The sequence below is a fragment of the Podarcis liolepis genome (assembly GCF_965112155.1).
Source record: "Podarcis liolepis genome assembly, chromosome: 5".
NCBI classification, from domain to species: Eukaryota; Metazoa; Chordata; class Lepidosauria; order Squamata; family Lacertidae; genus Podarcis; species Podarcis liolepis.
In genome coordinates this window covers 92065079-92083898 of record NC_139556.1, presented here as the reverse complement: position 1 = coordinate 92083898, position 18820 = coordinate 92065079, and the positions used below count along the sequence as shown (strand labels likewise).

Here is an 18820-nt window from a genome sequence, read left to right as displayed (position 1 = left end):
ACCTGAGGGTACCACTGTATTATAATAATAATAATAATAATAATAATAATAATAATAATAATAATAATAATAATAATAATAATAATAATTTACCGGTATTTATACCCAGCCACTCTGGGCGGCTTCCAATAAAGTATTAAAATACAGTGGTCTGTAAAACATTAAAAGCTTCCCTAAACAGGGCTGCCTTCAGATGCCTTCTAAAAGTCTGGTAGCTGTTCTTCTCTTTGACATCTGGTGGGAGGGCGTTCCACAGGGCGGGTGCCACTCCCGAAAAGACCCTCTGCCTGGTTCCTTGTAACTTGGCTTCTCGCATTGAGGGAACTGCCAGAAGGCCCTCGGCGCTGGACCTCAGTGTCTGGGCAGAACAATGGGGGTGGAGACTCTCCTTCAGGTATATATTACACAATGCTCGCTCCTCACACCATGTTAACAATACAGGGGCTGATCTTCCATTGGAGGATAGGGTGGGGAGCTGTTTCCCTTTTGTTCCCCTAGAGCTGCCTTCATGATCAGAGGTACAGTTCGATTTGCATTTTAGACTCTTAGTCAAAACAGTGTCTTTGGGGTTTTGGAAACGTTGGCAGGAATTAAACGCCCTGCCCTTGTTATCCTGCTGTACCACTGCGTCATTGAGATTCCAGTCAATCGACTCAGACTTGTCTTTTCATGTTTGCAAATCCGTGCAGTGGAGGACACCTAATTTCCGCAGAGACAATGATAAACCTTCTGCTAAAACAACAGGTCTGTCAGACCCGATTGTTAGGAGTATTCCCTTCAAAGGCATGGTATCACTCACTGCCATTGACAAGGTTCCCTCTGTGGGATTGCTATGGCAGTCTCCGAGAGTCAAGCACTCAGAGGCTTTGTGCTGCTGCTGTCTGCAGCAATAAGAAGTGACTTTTGTTTTTACCTGCCTTGGTGGTATTACAGGAGCCTTGCAGGAAAGGCAGCCTTATGGAAAGAGTAGGAAACTTATTTTGCAGATCGGTCCAGAGGAGCCTGATGCAACTGGTTTTTATCCATAACATTTATTCTTATTTATTATATTTGTTCTTATTGTTTTTTAGGGCTGCACATCAGGTCTGGCTGAATCCTAGAGAACAAACTGATTTGGGATCCCAGACTAAATATCTGGCCAATGCCAGATTAGATTGGGTTAGATTGGGTCCACTTGGAGTGATTTTGAATGTGAGAATGGGACATGTGTCTGGCAGTTGGGGAGAAGGAGACATGCAGTGAAGTGTAATAATAATAATAATAATAATAATAATAATAATAATAATAATAATTTATACCCCGCCCATCTGGCTGGGTTTCCCCAGCCACTCTGGGCGGCTTCCAACTGAATATTAAAAACAATACAGCACCAGACATTAAAAACTTCCCTAAACAGGGCCACCTTCAGTTATCTTTTAAAAGTAAAATAGTTGTTTATTGCCTTGACATCTGCTGGGAGGATGTTCCACAGGGCAGGCGCCACTACCGAGAAGGCCCTCTGCCTGGTTCCCTGTAACCTCCCTTCTTGCAGCGAGGGAACTGCCAGAAGGCCCTCGGAGCTGGACCTCAGTGTCCAGGCTGGATGATGGGGTGGAGATGCTCCTTCTGGTATACTGGACTGAGGCCGTTTAGGGCTTTAAAGGTCAGCACCAACACTTTGAATTGTGCCTGGAAACATACTGGGAGCCAATGAAGATCTTTTAGGACTGATGTTATATGGTCTCGGCAGCCACTCCCAGTCACCAGTCTAGCTGCCGCATTCTGGATTAATTGCAGTTTCCGAGTCACCTTCAAAGGTAGCCCCATGTAGATGGATTTTGTGTGGAAAGACTGTAAACTCAGTTCAGTTCTGGTGTTCCTGGACTCTGAATTCTTACATTCTCAGTGTATGTCTTGGGCACAAAGTTGGTTGCACGAGTTGTTGAATCTTGTTACTCAAGTAAAAACCACAGATCCCATAGACCCAACCCTGACTTAAGTAGATTAGTTCCCCCTTTACCCCTTGGATATCTTCACAATAAGGGTAGGATTTTCCTACTCTTGGAGTGCATGTCAGTGGGCCAAGGGAAGATTGGAAATATCAAATTAGAGTTTAGTAGATTTTTCAGATGAATTAGAAAGGCCTGACCTTGTGTATGTGGTGTATATTTATATCCACTGACCTTTCGATCGGCAAGCCCAGGAGGCTCAGTGGTTTAGACCACAGCGCCACCTGCGTCCGTGTGAAGGGGTGAGCTCTTGTTGCTCTGTCCCAGCTTCTGCCAATCTAGCAGTTTGAAAGCAAGTAGATAAATATGTACCGCTGTGGCGGGAAGGTAAACAGCATTTCCATGTGCTTTGGTTTCCATCATGGTGTCCTGTTGCACCAGAAGTGGTTTAGTTATGGTGGCCGCATGACCCAGAAAGCTGTCTGTGGACAAATGCCAGTTCCCTCGGCCTGAAAGCGAGATGAGTGCAACAACCCCATAGTCACCTTTGACTGTACGCAACCGTCCAGTGGTCCTTTATCTTACCTTTGCCTTACACACACACACACACACACACACACACACATCCTGAGATATTTACATAAGAAAATTCATACTTATACAATCCAGAAGAGGGCATGTGCTCCAAACTACCTTCCCCTTTGGAAGACACATGTTTATTCATGTTGCTTCCATCCTGTTCTTTCAAGTCAAGTCAAACAAAGATTGACTTGTATTGGAAGGGGCATGGCCAGCTGCCCTAGCACTGAGCATGAAAACTGAAGTCATTGCATGCCCATTTTTCTTAATGCCTAACTGAGATACTTAGTTGCATTTCTCTCAAGTGCGTCAAGTATGAACAATGAAGAGAAGCATGAATAATGGATGCCATCTGTTTAAGAGGTATACTTTTGCCATAAAGCTTGTGGCCATGAAACTCTGTGCCAATCATTCGCAGAGAAGGCAAAATCGATGCATCCGCCTTGGAGCAAATTCCTAACGTTGGCAGTGTGCTGTGATGTCGGGACCAGGTAGAAACAGGATGAAAGGAAACATGGGAGGGAGTGCTTAGGAGGTAGTTTTTAGTAACCACAGCTTGAGGAATTACATGATGAGACCTTAGAAGGCTCCCTCAGTTGGGGAACACAAATCTGGGACGCTGAAGATCCTTGACATGAAGATACCAGGTGATGGGAAAGATCTTTGCCCAAGGCCCTAGGGCAGTGGTTGTCAAATGGCATGGCGCGCCACACTGGTGTGGCTAGAGAGAATGGCAAGTGTAGTGGGAAGATTCAAGGACAATCAAAGAAACATTTAAACATTTCAGTATAATATACAGTGGTACCTTGGGTTACATACGCTTCAGGTTACAGATTCCGCTAACCCAGAAATAGTGCTTCAGGTTAAGAACTTTGCTTCAAGATGAGAACAGAAATCGTGCAGCGGCGGCGCGGCGGCAGCGGGAGGCCCTATTAGCTAAAGTGGTGCTTCAGGTTAAGAATAGTTTCAGGTTAAGTACGGACCTCCAGAACGAATTAAGTTCTTAACCCAAGGTACCACTGTAGGATGGTATCAAAGTATTTTTTTATTTGCAAAATATGGATAGATATCTTTTAAAAATGAGAGCAAGAGACCGAGGGTTTCCCTATGTATTCCTTATCAACAACAACAACAAAAAGGTGTGGTGCAAGCAAATTTTTATTCTGAAAGTGTGGCCCAGAGAAAAAAGTTTGAGAACCAGTGTGCTAGAGAGATCCTGCCAGTCAGAGCATCACCACCACCACCACCACCACCACCACCACCATCACTATCGTTTAAGGTAATTAAGCAGCCCAGGGAAGCAAACAAGTATCAAAATGATACTACCCAACAATACTGGCCAGATCATGGATTAATAGCCTGACCTGGTATAAGACATCTTCCAAAATCCAAAGCTTGGGGAGATGTTTTCATGTGCTTCAACTGTCCCTGCTTCCTGATCACTAGCCTTATTTTTGCCTGGGTCAATTAGTTTCTAGATCTGGCAGCCTTTGGAGTTCTGTTCGCCCTCCAAACTGCCTAGCTGGGGAACCTGTAGTCCTTCAAGTGCTGTTGAGTTACATAAGCAGAGCCTGCTGGATTGGGCCAGTATCCCATCTAGTCCAGCATCCTGTTCTCCTAGTGTCCAACCAGATGCCTTCAAAAGCAACTCCCATCATCCCTGATCATTGGTCATACTGACTGGGGTTGATAGGCGCTGGAAGTCCCACAACATCTGGAAGGCTGCAGGTTCCCCATTCCTATTCTCGAGATGAAATCCCTGCATAGCTGTCAACTTTTCCCTTTTCTTGTGAGGAATCCTATTCGGAATAAGGGAATTTCCCTTAAAAAAAGGAAAAAGTTGACATCTATGAATCCCTGGCAAGGGTGTGGTGAGCAGATGGATGTATCTAGTCTCTGGTGTGCATACATGTAAATCCACAAGGAAAATTAAAGAAACATTTAAATACTTCAGTGCATTGTCTCTAGTATTTTTATTTATTTATTGGCAGAATATGGATAGATATCTCTCTGATCCTGAGTTAGACGACTGGTCCATGGAGCTCAGAGTTGCCAACACTGATTGGCAGTAGCCCTCCCAGATTTCAGACAGGGGTATTTCCCATCCCTATCTAGAGATGCCGAGAATTCAACTGGGACCTTCTGCATGCAAAGCAGATGTTCTGCCACTGAGCTGCAGGCCACAGCCATTCTCCAACTTCCCAGTGGATTGTTTTACACTTGGATTATGTTTTGACTTTGCAGAACAAAACCCAACTCATTTTGTTCCACTTGCCAGCAGTTGCATTTCCGCTTAATATCACAATGTTATTTTTTTTAATCTACAAAGCTTCTTTATATTTGTCAAAGGTTCTTTTAAGAAGTTGATCCAAAGGGATTAATTGCTTATAATAGCTAATGGATTGTGCTATCATCAAAGATGCCTTCCACTTAAAGATAATAATATATGGCTTTGGAGACAACTCGGTATATACAGGAGCAACTTATCTTTTATTGAAATCTAAGTGAATGATCCACAATACATTTTTTGCCATTGCTGTCAGTCTGGGCTTTAAGCACATGAATAGTCATTTAACTAACAGTATATAGTGAAGCTATTCAATGGCTTGTGAGTTCTGGCATTCATGCAGCGGCAGGCAACACCAACCCTCCAGCCTTCCCTGAGCTTCCCCCTTTTATGTCTCTAACAAAGGGTGATTCAAAGGGTGATCTTTGTGTTGTGGTTACTGCTGGAAAGCTGCTTCCCCCACACTGCCAGCTGACTGCTGCTTTACACCATTAAGGGTGCTGTGTGGATAGGAAGAATCATATGGATCCTTCCCATGTTGCCACCAGCAACTCCAGTTATGGGGGTCAAGGGGGCTGCAAGTTTGATTCACAGGAACATAGGAAGCTGCCTCTTTCTGAGCCAGAGCTTTTGGCATATCTAGCTTAGTATTGTCTGCACTGACTGCCAGCAGATCTCCAGGGTTTTGGACAGGAATATTTCCCAGCACTACCTAGAGCCGGCTTCCTCAATCTTGGCCCTCCAGATGTTTTGAGAGTACAATTCCCATCATCCCTGACCACTGGTCCTGCTAGCTAGGTATGGCACCACCTCTCAGAAGTTGGGAGTTGGTTCTTACTTCAGCTTCGCTCGTGGGACAGCAACCTTCACCACACCTCAGGGGAGCACTGTTTGCCAACATCTTGATTCCACAAGCTGCCTCCCTCCACAACATCTGCCACCTAAGGCAGCCATCTCACTCTGCCTAGTGGTAGGACTGGCCTGATTTCCTACTTAATGGTAAGCTGGCCTTGCAACTGACGACCAAGAGCAGAATGGAACCTGGAAGAACTTTGCTGTACCACTGCAAAATAGATGGCAGCAGGCAAATGGCCTCTTTTGCCACTGCCCTGGCACCTCCAAAATTCAGAGCAAAAGTCCCAACACTGGTCTCAAATTATATTTAATGTTAAGGCCTTCTGAATCAGCTGTCTTGCATGTGACCTAAAACCAGGCATCTCTGGTGTTAATCAGAAAAGGCTTATAGAGTGCTAAAGCTGTAACTTTTTCATCAAGCCGACAAGATCCTGCTTATGATAAAAGTTGACTTTAGCTGACAATATTTCTTGCCAACGGGGGAACTCTTCTAGCTGTTGTTGCAGAAAGTCTTGCTGTGCAGAAATGTTCCCTTAGGCATTGCACTGATCAAAGGTATATTTGGGGAGGAAGAAAATATGAAGTGGGGTGATCAGCCTAAAAGCTATTATTGCAGTTAGTTAACAGAATGGGAGAGCAAAGAGGCATGTCAGCAGAAAGCATCCTTCAAGCTTCTCGCTCATGCACTTCTCCCTGAAAAGTTGCTCCAGAGGGATAGGGTCCTCTCCTGAAAGTTGGGGTATGGGGACTTGCTGGGAGAGGAGGGATTTGCCTGAAACTGGACTTGGATCCTACTAAAAGTTAGTTTAAGAAAGTTCATGGAAGGAAAAAAAAATCACCTGTCCCCCTCCTGCACACTGTCCCACACCCAAAAATCTGGACCATCTTTTGGTGGGGAGGCAAAGGGAGAGGATTATTTCTTTCTGTGTTCCTTAATTTATCTTACAGTCCAAGGCACTGATGTGTTCACATCAGGTGCTAATAGTGCAGATCAAGCTTTCCCAACTAGGATCAGGCAACTTTTGCACCCCTAAAGAACAATTCATTCTTTGAACACAAGAAGACAGGAAAGCAGAAAGGTCAACTCCTGGACTTCATGGAGAAGGGAGAGCACATATATAGATGGTGTCATGATAGTGACTCAAAGTAGGAACCAAAGTATGGTGCAAAAGGTTGTAATGAGGGAAGCAGTTCTGGGGAACACCAGTGTAGAGAAACAGTTATTTTACATTATAATTTGCAAGAAGTGCATAGCAGAATATAAAGCATATATCTGATGCACTGTGATATATCAGAACTCTGTATTTCCTAGAGGGAAGAACCTGTTAAGAGCTGACAGCTAGACTGCTGATGGTGTCACATAGACACCAACATGTGACACCATCATCAACACATTTGCGTATCTACCATCCAACCAGAATCAAGATTGCCGAAAGTAATGTCAACAACCTCAGATATGCAGATGACACAACCTTGATGGCAGAAAGTGAGGAGGAATTAAAGAACCTATTAATGAAGGTGAAAGAGGAGAGCGCAAAATGTGGCCTAAAGCTCAACATCAAAAAAATGAAGATCATGGCCACTGGTCCCATCACCTCCTGGCAAATAGAAGGGGAAGAAATGGAGGCACTGAGATATTTTACTTTCTTGGGTTCCATGATCACTGCAGATGGTGACAGCAGTCACGAAATTAAAAGACGCCTGCTTCTTGGGAGAAAAGTGATGACAAACCTAGACAGCATCTTAAAAAGCAGAGATATCACCTTGCCATCAAAGGTCCGTATAGTTAAAGCTATGGTTTCCCCAGTAGTGATGTATGGAAGTGAGAGCTGGAATTTTGAATTTTGGTGGTGGAGGAGACTCTTGAGAGTCCCATGGACTGGAAGAAGATCAAACCTATCCATTCTGAAGGAAATCAGCCCTGAGTGCTCACTAGAAGGGCAGATCGTGAAGCTGAGGCTCCAATACTTTGGCCACCTCATGAGAAGAGAAGACTCCTTGGAAAAGACCCTGATGTTGGGAAAGATGGAGAGCACAAGGAGAAGGGGATGGCAGAGGATGAGATGGTTGGACAGTGTTCTTGAAGCTACCAACATGAGTTTGACCAAACTGGAGGAGGCAGTGGAAGACAGGAATGCCTGGGGTGCTCTGGTCCATGGTGTCATGAAGAGTCGGACACAACTAAATGACTAAACAACAACAAAAACAACCATCCAACCAATTTCAAAGTCCTTGTATTAACTGATAAAACCTCAAACAACTTAGGTCCAGGGTATTTTAGGGGCCTCCTAAACTCTTATATCTTAGCTTTGCCACTGGGATTATCTGTAGGAGCATCATTGGCCATCCCCTGAGTTGGTGAAGCTCATTTGACAAAGACATGAAGCTGACATGACATTTGCCCTGTACTTTGGAGTGTCCAATAGAGATTCAGAAGCTCCCTTCTGTTTTAACCTTCAAACGTTTGCTGAAAGCTTTTCCATGGCCCCCAGGCCTATGCAGAAAATTAAGAAATCTTCTGTAACAGTTCGCTGAGGATCTGTGATTTTAAATTTCTTTTTTTTAAAAAAAAGTTTATTGAATTATGTTGCATACACAAACAATTAGAACAAAACTTACAGTCGTCAAATAGATTAAGTAAATAAAAAAGAATAAAAAATTAATAAGGAAAAGTAAAATTATAATATAGAAAAATAAAAATAAAGGAGAAGTATGAAAGAGAAGAAAAGGAGAGAAAAAAGAATATGTGTGTGTGTGTGTATAAAACTAGGATAACAGTAAATCACTTGTTGTTAGACTAATATTTTACAAACAGATTCTTAAATTAAAACACAGAGGACTACAACCAAAGCTACCTCCAAAAAACCAAATAGAGACTTCCGCCAATACCACAACAGTTCGTTGTTCTTAGTAAAGATACTTTCCTGTATTTCAGTTGGTTCCTCATCTTCGTATCAGGACACTATTGCTTTTGCAGTATTATTCTAGGCACAACCAGATCTTAGGTGCTGAACCTTGACTCATCAGGTAGTTGTTTAAATTATCCCATTCTTTCTTAACTATTGTATTAGATTTGTGTCTTGATACATCTGTTAGCTTCGCGAGTTCCAACTACTTGGTCAGCTTGCATAACCATTCTTCTTTGTTCTCCATGGTTATGGTTAAGAATGGTTGTGATTTTAAATTTCTATGTGGTTTTTATTGCACATATATAATTGCTGTAAGATGCTTTAGGTGTTTTTTAAAAGTGAAATTATGGTATACATATACTTTTTATAAGTAAATAAAAATAACTTTCCCACAGCCTTAGAATGGGGCTTAGACAGACTATCCCAGTACTGTGGTTTTCAAACTTTCCATTTTTTCTAGGAACACATTCTACAGTGACTTGTTGATTGAGGAACCAAAAAGCATCTGCCACAGGTCCCCTGCACATTGCAGAAGATTCTGGGATGCACAACGTTCTTGGGACACAATGGGGTCACAGGGAACATTAGCCAATTTTTCAGGAAATCACCATCAAACTGTTTAGTGTACATCCTGCACTAGACCTCTTCAGCTGCACAAAACTGCTTTTCAAGTCTGTCTGCCATTAATGATCTTCTCATTGAGACCCCCCTCCCCCAATAAACTTCTAAAAATCTGGAGCGTTCCCCAGAACACAGTTTGAGAGCCATTATCCTAGCGGATAGTGCCCTGTGGATCTTATGTTGAGTGCTACTCTGCATTTGAGCTTTAACACAATTGAATATATTCCCACCCCAAACCAACGGAACAGATGCTATCTCTTTTTAAAATGCCAGTGACTCTTTTTAGAAGCTTCTCATTGCCAGGTTATTGTAGCTCTAGGCCAAAATAATGTCTGCAGATCAACACAAGCTTTCTGAATGAAGCAGGCATGCCAGCTCATTCATTACCAATGATATCACAGTGTCTCAGAGCTGTTGCCAAGAAGCAGCCTCATCATTCTATGCAAACTTCCAGTCTTTGCAGTTATCTGTGTGGAAACTCACGGTCCTGTGGCTTAGCACACCACTAGTCACAACGAAAAGCAAGAGGTAGGTTCTTAATTCCCCCACCAACTTTGACAGGTGGTTGGGGTTGCCCAACTGTCAATCACCCGATGTAACGACAGCTGTCAAAGCTCACTTGATGTCATAGCGGCAGTCGTCAATGTTCAAAGGCGCTTGCTTCAACTCAGGGGTCAGCAAACATTTTCAGCAGGTGGCTTGTCCACTATCCCTCAGATCTTGTGGGGGGCTGGACTATACAGTGGTACCTCGGGTTACAGACGCTTCAGGTTACAGACGCTTCAGGTTACAGTCTCCGCTAACCCAGAAATATTACCTCAGGTTAAGAACTTTGCTTCAAGATGAGAACAGAAATTGTGCTCCGGCGGTGCGGCAGCAGTGGGAGGCCCCATTAGCTAAAGTGGTGCTTCAGGTTAATAATAATAATAATAATAATAATAATAATAATAATAATAATAATAATTTATTATTTATACCCTACCCATCTGTCTGGGTTTCCCCAGCCACTCTGGGCGGCTTCCAACAAAACACAAAAATACAATAACCTATTAAACATTAAAAGCTTCCCTAAACAGGGCTGCTTTCAGATGTCTTCTAAAAGTCTGGTAGTTTTTCTCTCTTTGACATCTGATGGGAGGGCGTTCCACAGGGTGGGTGCCGCTACCAAGAAGGTCCTGTGCCTGGTTCCCTGTAACTTCCCTGAACTGTTCCCTGAACAGTTTCAGGTTAAGAACAGACCTCCGGAACGAATTAAGTTCTTAACCCTAGGTACCACTGTATTTTGAAAAAAAATAATGAACAAATTCCTGTGCCCCACAAGTAACCCAGAGATGCATTTTAAATAAAAGCACACATTCTACTCATGTAAAAACACGCTGATTCCCGGACCATCCGTGGGCCGGATTTAGAAGGTGATTGGGCCGGATCCTGACCCTGGGCCTTAGTTTGCCTACCTATGCTTCAAATGGAAGCCCATTTGAAGCCTGTTTGCAGGAAGTGGATTGGATTCAAACCATTTCCTGAAAATGGAGCAGTTTTCCTCTGCAGATACTTGTGTAAAGCAGGGATGGTAAAGCTAGGGACCACGAAATGTTGCAGGACTCTGACTCCCGTTCGTCTCAGCTAGCATGGTCTGTACGATGGAGGGAGTTGAAGTCAAAGATTTCCCACTTCTGCTGCAAAGAGTGACTACATCCACAGCTCGACTCATTTACAGTCTTCTCTGAGTGGAAGATGGAATGGTTTCCCATTACATCTGAACTGGCTGTGTGGCTCCCACCCCGCTGCTGTTTAGTTAACAAACTTATAGTGTATTCTAACCCCCAGATCTGAAAAAGAAATGGGACAAAAAAGAGGAGGGGGGAAAGACTCTCATATATGCTAAAGAGTGCTTCAGCTAATTGCTTGATTTCATTTCCAAGGCTAAGCCTAATTTCCTCCTAGTCATGTTTATCAATCAAAAATAAATTTACTGACAGCCATCTGAAAAAAAATAAATTAAAGAGCTTCATTAAAATTTACATTTCCAACCGCCGACTGACATTTTTAACAATTAAAAATGTTCTTTCAAACTGACTTCTACAAGATCAATATAGTCACAGTAGAGAAATTGTTTTAAATACGAAAATTAGTCCACAATAGTAGCTACAAAATTAAGACGTGAACAAATGAGATGGTGAAAACTGGTGCTTATCTCTTTGTGATGCTGTAGAGATGGTTGGTTTGGGTATTTGTGCAAGTGATATATCTCCTTGCTAGGTCGCACTTTGCTTGTCATATGTGAGCTCGGGTGGACTGTGGCCTTCTTGTTACAGATAGGTAGCCGTGTTGGTCTGCCATAGTCAAAACAAAAAAATTCCTTCCAGTAGCACCTTAAAGACCAACTAAGTTAGTTCTTGGTATGAGCTTTCGTGTGCAAGCACACTTCTTCTTCAGAAGAAGAAGAAGTGTGAAGTTCTTCAGAAGAAGAAGAAGTGTGCTTGCACACGAAAGCTCATACCAAGAACTAACTTAGTTGGTCTTTAAGGTGCTACTGGAAGGAATTTTTTTGTTTTGACTGTGGCCTTCTTGTGCTCCCTAGTGCTTAGAGTGAGAAGCAGACGAAAAGACCCCTCATCTGTGAACTACATCTCAGATTGCAACTCTTTTGCTTTACTCCATAGAAATCAAAGCCATTAAGAAGACAGTCAGCTTTCTACCTGGCTCTGGGGGTTGCTTGCTCCTCAAACTAGAACACGAAGGAATGCAAAACAGAATGTTGAAACCTGGCTTTGGTTTATTATAGCAACACATGGGAGCTGTAACAAAGTGTTGCAGTGGAGTGCTACTGGCAGGAGAGTTCCTGGAATACAGCCACGTCCCCCATGACTCAAGCTGGGTTTTCCACCATCCTCCTGCATCGTCTGTTTTCCTTCTCCTACTGCTACTCAACACCATGGTTACTGAGGACGCTGGGTTCTTGTATACAGGGGTGTATGCAGTGCTAGGGGAAAGGTAGTTCCTTTATTAGGGGACACGTCATGCTCCTTCTGGGGTAGTTTGTCCACCTTTGGTCCCCACCCTCCACTCAGCTCTCACCTGTGGTTCCTAGAAGCTGTCAGTATGCGACAGCTGCCACAGCCCAGGAAACAGCTTTGACTGGCTGACTAAACCAGGTCAGGGTAGCCAAAGGGTCTCAAAGCCTCAGTGAGTTAGGGACTTCCCCTGCAAGTGAAGGCAGGCTCTGGTGGAATGAGTGGATGAAACCAATAGTGGGTCCAACAGTTAATTCAAAGTGTTGGTGCTGATCTTTAAAGCCCTAAACGGCCTCAGTCCTGTATACCTGAAGGAGTGTCTCCACCTCCATCATCCAGCCCGGACACTGAGGTCCAGCGCCAAGGGTCTTCTGGCGGTTCCCTCACTGCAAAAAGTGAGGTTACAGGGAACCAGGCAGAGGGCCTTCTCGGTAGTGGCGCCTGCCCTGTCAAACGCCTCCCAGCAGATGTCAAGGCAATAAACAACTATTTTATCATAGATTCCGGAGTATAAGATGGCTTTTTAACATAGGAAAATCCTCTAAAAAGTCAGGGGTCGTCTTATACGCTGGGTATGGGTTCACTGGGCAGCGGCAGTGGGCAGCGGGCTCCACGCCGGGAGGAAGCTGCCTAGAGAAGTCGGCTTAGCATCGCTGGGCAGCTTCGCTGGGCAGCTTTCTCCCGGTGTGGAGCCCACTGCCGCTGCCCAGCAAAGCTGCCACGTATAAGACTGGGCGTATAAGTCTTATACGCCCAGTCACCTAATACGCCGGAATCTACAGTACTTTTAAAAGACAACTGAAGGCGGCTCTATTTAGGAAAAATTTTAATGTCTGATGCTGTATTGTTTTTAATATTCAGTTGGAAGCTGCCCAGAGTGGCTGGGGAATAAATTATTATTATTATTATTATTATACATGCAGTTTCTGCATGTGCTGTAGATGAAAGTGAAGGGCAGATGGGGCTCATCAACCTGGGAAGGTAGCTCATCTGGGAGAAGGAAAACTCTGATACTAAACCTCCTCTGCCTTGTGGGATATCTTCAGGAGAAGAAAAGGCTGAGGAGTAAACCCTACACAAATCTGGAGTGGAGTACCGAAGGTGGTTGGATGGTGCCTTGTATGGCACCTCCTGCAGCCAAGCTGGTGCCAACTGTATTGCTCTGCTTTCCTTTGGACTTCATCAGCGACGCCTTGTCATCTTGACAGCCCAGGACCTCCATACACATTGCCCAGGCTTGCGCCCCAGGGAAGTCACTTCCGACTGCTAACACGGTGGTTTGACTTCACCCCCAGGGGCGAACTCCATTGTCTCTCTAGACAGAAGAATGTCAACGACAAGAGCAATCTGCAAGCTTCAGTATTCCTCCGAGCATGCAAAATTTCTCAATTGCCCCATTTTATTTCCAATACTGGTGGCACTCATCAACATGTTTGCTATTAGAGGAGTGGGTGGGTGGGTGATATAAGTTGCTCCAAATGTCCCCCAAAATGGCAGTGAAAACAACAATTCTCTATACAGGAGCATGAAGTGAGAGCTGGACCATAAAGAAGGCTGATCTCCGAAGAATTGATGCTTTTGAATTATGGTGCTGGAGGAGACTCTTGAGAGTCCCATGGACTGCAAGAAGATCAAACCTATCCATTCTTAAGGAAATCAGCCCTGAGTGCTCACTGGAAGGACAGATCGTGAAGCTGAGGCTCCAATACTTTGGCTACCTCATGAGAAGAGAAGACTCCCTGGAAAAGACCCTGATGCTTGGAAAGATGGAGGGCACAAGGAGAAGGGGACGACAGAGAATGAGATGGTTGGATGGTGTTCTTGAAGCTACCAGCATGAGTTTGATCAAACTGCGGGAGGCAGTGGAGGACAGAAGTGCTTGGCGTGCTCTGGTTCATGGGGTCACGAAGAGTCGGACACGACTAAACGACTAAACAACAACAACAAATGTAATAAACGCATAAATAAATAAAGCCTACACAAATCTGGTGTGGAGTCCCTAAGGTGGTTGGGGGGCATCTTGTACGCCTCCTTCTGGCAATTCCTGCAGCCAAGCTGGTGCCAAATGTAATGCTTTGCTTTGCTTTGGACCATAACACTGAGGTTGAGAGGAAGGTCTTGTTGTCTGGGCAACCCAGCACCTCCATACACACTGCCAAGACTTGCTGGTATAACAATGAGCATGTGGCAGTCTGAAGTCTCTGGGCATATTGTCTGAGTGAGTCTTTTAACACCCCTGTAGGATAGATCAGTAAAAGGGACACAGGTGGCGCTGTGGGTTAAACCACAGAGCTTAGGACTTGCTGATCAGAAGGTCTGCGGTTCGAATCCCCGCGACGGGGTGAGCTCCCATTGCTCGGTCCCTGCTCCTGCCAACCTAGCAGTTCAAAAGCACATCAAAGTGCAAGTAGATAAATAGGTACTGCTCTGGCGGGAAGGTAAACGGCGTTTCTGTGAGCTGCTCTGGTTTGCCAGAAGCAGCTTAGTCATGCTGGCTAAATGACCCAGAAGCTGTACACCGGCTCCCTCAGCCAGTAAAGCGAGATGAGCTCTGCAACCCCAGAGTCGGTCATGACTGGACCTAATGGTCAGGGGTCCCTTTACCTTTACCTTAGGATAGATCAGTAGCACAGTCATACCTCATGTTACGTCCGCCTCATGTTACGTTCTTTCAGGTTACGTCCCGCGGTGACCCAGAAGTACTACCGGGAAGGGTTATTTCCGGGTTTCACCGCTCGTGCATGCGCAGTGCTAAAAATGACATCACGCGCATGCACAGAAGCAGCAGATCACAACCCACGCATGTGCACTGTGGGTTGCGCTCTTTTCATGTTGCAAACGGGCCTCCGGAATGGATCCCATTCGCAACCATTTCAGATTTCAGTGGGTGGGGCAGAAAAGAGGTTTTAGTGAAGATATTCTTAGCAAGGTTTTGAAACTGCACTTGGATGCCATTGGTTTCCAGGGCATGGGGACCTCTCCTTCACTTGATGGTCTTCAAGCAGAGGCTATACAGCAACCTGCTGGGGATGCCCCAGCTCTGGATTTCCTGAAGCTAGAAGAGGGTTGGACAGTCTGCAAGAATCTGTACAGCTCTATGAATCTCTTATTTTAAGGTTATCTGGGGAGTGGGGGAACTGTGTGTTTTAAGAGTGTTCATTCTGTATCTTTCTTTGAATACCTCCTAAAGCACCCTGGTGCTATTCAGATGGCTGAGGCTGGTGGAAATTGTAGTCCAAAACATCTGGAGGAACCCCAGGTTGGTGAACAGTGTCCTAATGGCATAGGTGTTCTAGATGGAAACTCACACTTCCCCCGGAAAATATATTGGCTGCATTTGAGTGACTGTTCTGTCGAAGGGAGATAGCCCTGCCTATGTGGCTTGAGTACTGATTTCTCTTAAGGGTAACTAAGTTCTGTTGCCATGCCAATAATAAGCTGTTCAAAATAATTGTGCTATCTCTGGTCTTTCCTTATCTGGCGTTTTTCTGTTTTTAAGTTGCTGCCCCGTCATACATCTCTATATTGCTATTCACAAAGTCACAGTGCCCTTTGGATAACATGATAGGCACTTGCTGTGCGCACACAGAGACAAATAAAGTACAAAATTTAAGTGTGGAACTCACAGATTTGAAGGAAACCAACAATCTTGCCACTGATCCTTCCAACTCAGTTAGACACAACCCATGCAAACAGATCTTCACCGTATCTTTCAGCTGCCCATTTTTATTTTTATTTTATTTCTTTTTTAATTTCTATACCGCTTTATATTTTTAATAAAAATCTCAAAGCGGTTTACAACATATTAAATCAATAAATCAATAAAACAATAGCTGGGAGATATTCCTCCGGCCTCATGAAGTGCCTCTTTCTGGGGCTGGTGAATGTGTTTGGGGGTGGGGCAGAGTTGTCGCTGATAAATCCCTTCTCCTATTATGACTTTTAGGGGAAGACTAAAGGTAAAGGTAAAGGGACCCCTGACCATTTGGTCCAGTCAAGACCGACTCTGGGGTTGTGGCACTCATCTCGCTTTATTGGCCAAGGGAGCCGGCGTACAGCTTCCGGGTCATGTGGCCAGCATGACTAAGCCGCTTCTGGCGAACCAGAGGAGCACACGGAAACACCGTTTACCTTCCCACTGGAGTGGTGCCTATTTATCTTCTTGCACTTTGACGTGCTTTCAAACTGCTAGGTGGGCAGGAGCTGGGACTGAACAACGGGAGCTCACCCCATCGCGGGGATTCAAACAGTCGACCTTCTGATCAGCAAGTCCTAGGCTCTGACTAAAAGGTTGTTATTAAGAGCTGTTAGGTCTCATGATCCTCATAAGATTTTAAGTTTGGAAAAGACCTTGGAAGTGATCTAATGCAACCCTCTGCTCAATACAGGATCCGCTATCCAGGTGGCAATGACAGTATCTCTGGCAGATGGCTACCCAACCCCCAGCTGAAATATCTCTGGAAAGCCAAAATGTCTCTGCAAAGCCCCCTGCCCTCCAAGCCACTCTGTTCCACTGTCAAAGAGCTCTTAATATTAGTTTTCAGTGATGGGGATAGCTACACTATTTACTTCCACTTGTTATGTCTGTGTTGGGGGTACAGAACTTTGCTCCTTTAACAAGATGGCAGCCCCAAGCCACACGCTGAATAGCAAAAAGATTCGTGCTGGAGAACTTGTTGACTATTCCTCCCAGGTGTTCACCAATTACCTTTATGTACGCTACTCAAAAGCGATTCACTCGTTCAGGTCGCCTTACGATGGAAGGGAAAGTATAATTTGGTTATTTGCTACACTTGACTCCTGCTCTTTGAGTAAAAGCAAGATGCCCGCATTTTTTAAAAAAATGTCTGGAGAGTCAATGTGCATCTTCATGTTTGGAGACAGGCCAAGGGGAAAGCAACAAAAGCAAATAATTTGGTATGATGAGCTGTGGTTTCCTCAACCACCGTGCATCTAATTGGGCATTAATATTGCTGGCATGCAGCTAACAAATGTAGAAGAAATGTACTTGGAATTCACAGTGGCATTGCTAGAGCAACACAAGCTGAATGCAAAGCAGATCTGGAGGGTTGAAGCGGCCTCTCTGCAATATGATATGTGGAGCTATAAATTACTAAACATAAAAAGGCCCATGTGAGTTATCTGAGGTGTGGGTTTCCTGAAACAACAACAAAACTATCTCCCCAGCATCAGTTGTACCTTGCAGAACATAAACACCATTATTCTCTTTCAGTGCAATCCTCTCCGGCTTAAAAGCAACTTGGTGCCAAAGTGCATTAAACTACAGCTGCCAAACTTTTATTTATTTATTATTTATTTAATATCTGATGGGGCTCCTGTGCCTTTGACCAGCTGAAAAAGAGCGAGGCAGCAGACATGAGAGTGGTTTTGTATACCCAGGGGACTCCTGAGATACACAGAACTATAATACTTTGCAGATTAAAAGAGGAGGAAATTGAAACCCAAAGCAGTCAGACGAGGACCTGCGAGGTTCCAGACTTACAGCATTTTGAACATTTAAAAAACTCACCTATATCAAGCCCAATAGTGCTCTCTTGCTATTGTCATGCAGCGACTATTCCTTCAGGCAGTGTGGAAGGCAGTACAGTTGTACCTCAGGTTAAGAACTTAATTCGTTCTGGAGGTCCGTTCTTAACCTGGAACTGTTCTTAACCTGAGGTACCACTTTAGCTAATGGGGCCTCCCACTGCCGCCACACAATTTCTGTCCTCATCCTGAAGCAAAGGTACTATTTCTGGGTTAGTGGAGTCTGTAACCTGAAGCGTCTGTAACCTGAAGCATCTTTAACCTCAGGTACCACTGTATCTGAATACTAGTTTCTGAGAGTCATAGGTGTGGAGAGTCCTGCTGTGCTTGTGGCCTTCTGACTGGCCACTGTGATAACAGGACATTGGGCTGGATGTGCCTTCGGCCTCATCCACCACAGCTCTTCTTATGTTCTTACCAGAGTCCCTGGTAAGACAGGTGAGCTAGCCTGATGTTTGTTGTGGGGGAGGAAGGGAAAGGAGAATGTTAGCTGCTTTGAGACTCCTTCGAGTAGTGATAAAGCGGGATATCATATCCAAACTCCTCCTCCTCCTCCTCCTCTTCTTCTTCTTTGTTTGTGTTATGTACTGAGTTGAATAGGATCCAAACTGAAGCAGTCTGATTGGTCCTAGAACAATAGGATCCAAATTGCAGCAGTCTGATTGGTCCTAGAACAATAGGATTCAGAATGCAGCAGTCTGATTGGTCCTAGAACAATGCAGCAGTATGATTGGTTGGCAGGAACCACCCAATCATGCTCCAGATATAAGTGAATCCACAACCTGATTGGCTTACAGTAGAATTCCAGAATTAGCCAATCACGTGCAGCCCATTGTGTAAATAATGTATATAAAGCAGATACTTTGAGGGGACTTTCATTCATTCCTCCTCACCACTATGAGCTGAATAAAGAGCATGAAATCACTTTGCGACTCTGAGTATATTTCAGTTTGCTTGTTGCGGGCCCAGTCACAGTGCCACACCCGGCAGTGGCTAAATGTAAGATGTGATCAATAAATTCAAGCAGACAATGATATGGACTAGAAATGGCCACAACTTCATTGATTATAGATATAGGTG

The 18820-nt window shown here is 44.4% G+C and overlaps 1 protein-coding gene and 1 long non-coding RNA gene across 5 annotated transcripts in view; one reads left to right on the top strand and one right to left on the bottom strand.

Annotated features, from left to right (window-relative positions):
* LOC310707552 overlaps positions 1-10959 on the top strand; it is a 345072-nt gene extending 334113 nt beyond the window's left edge. Inside the window, exon 3 of the long non-coding RNA XR_014526572.1 lies at positions 10406-10959. This is a non-coding gene — a long non-coding RNA (uncharacterized lncRNA). The remainder of the gene's footprint in view (positions 1-10405) is intronic.
* The window catches only part of KCNMB2 (potassium calcium-activated channel subfamily M regulatory beta subunit 2), a 307790-nt gene that overhangs the window by 116004 nt on the left and 172966 nt on the right, over positions 1-18820 (bottom strand). The gene's annotated exons all lie outside the window — the stretch shown is intronic.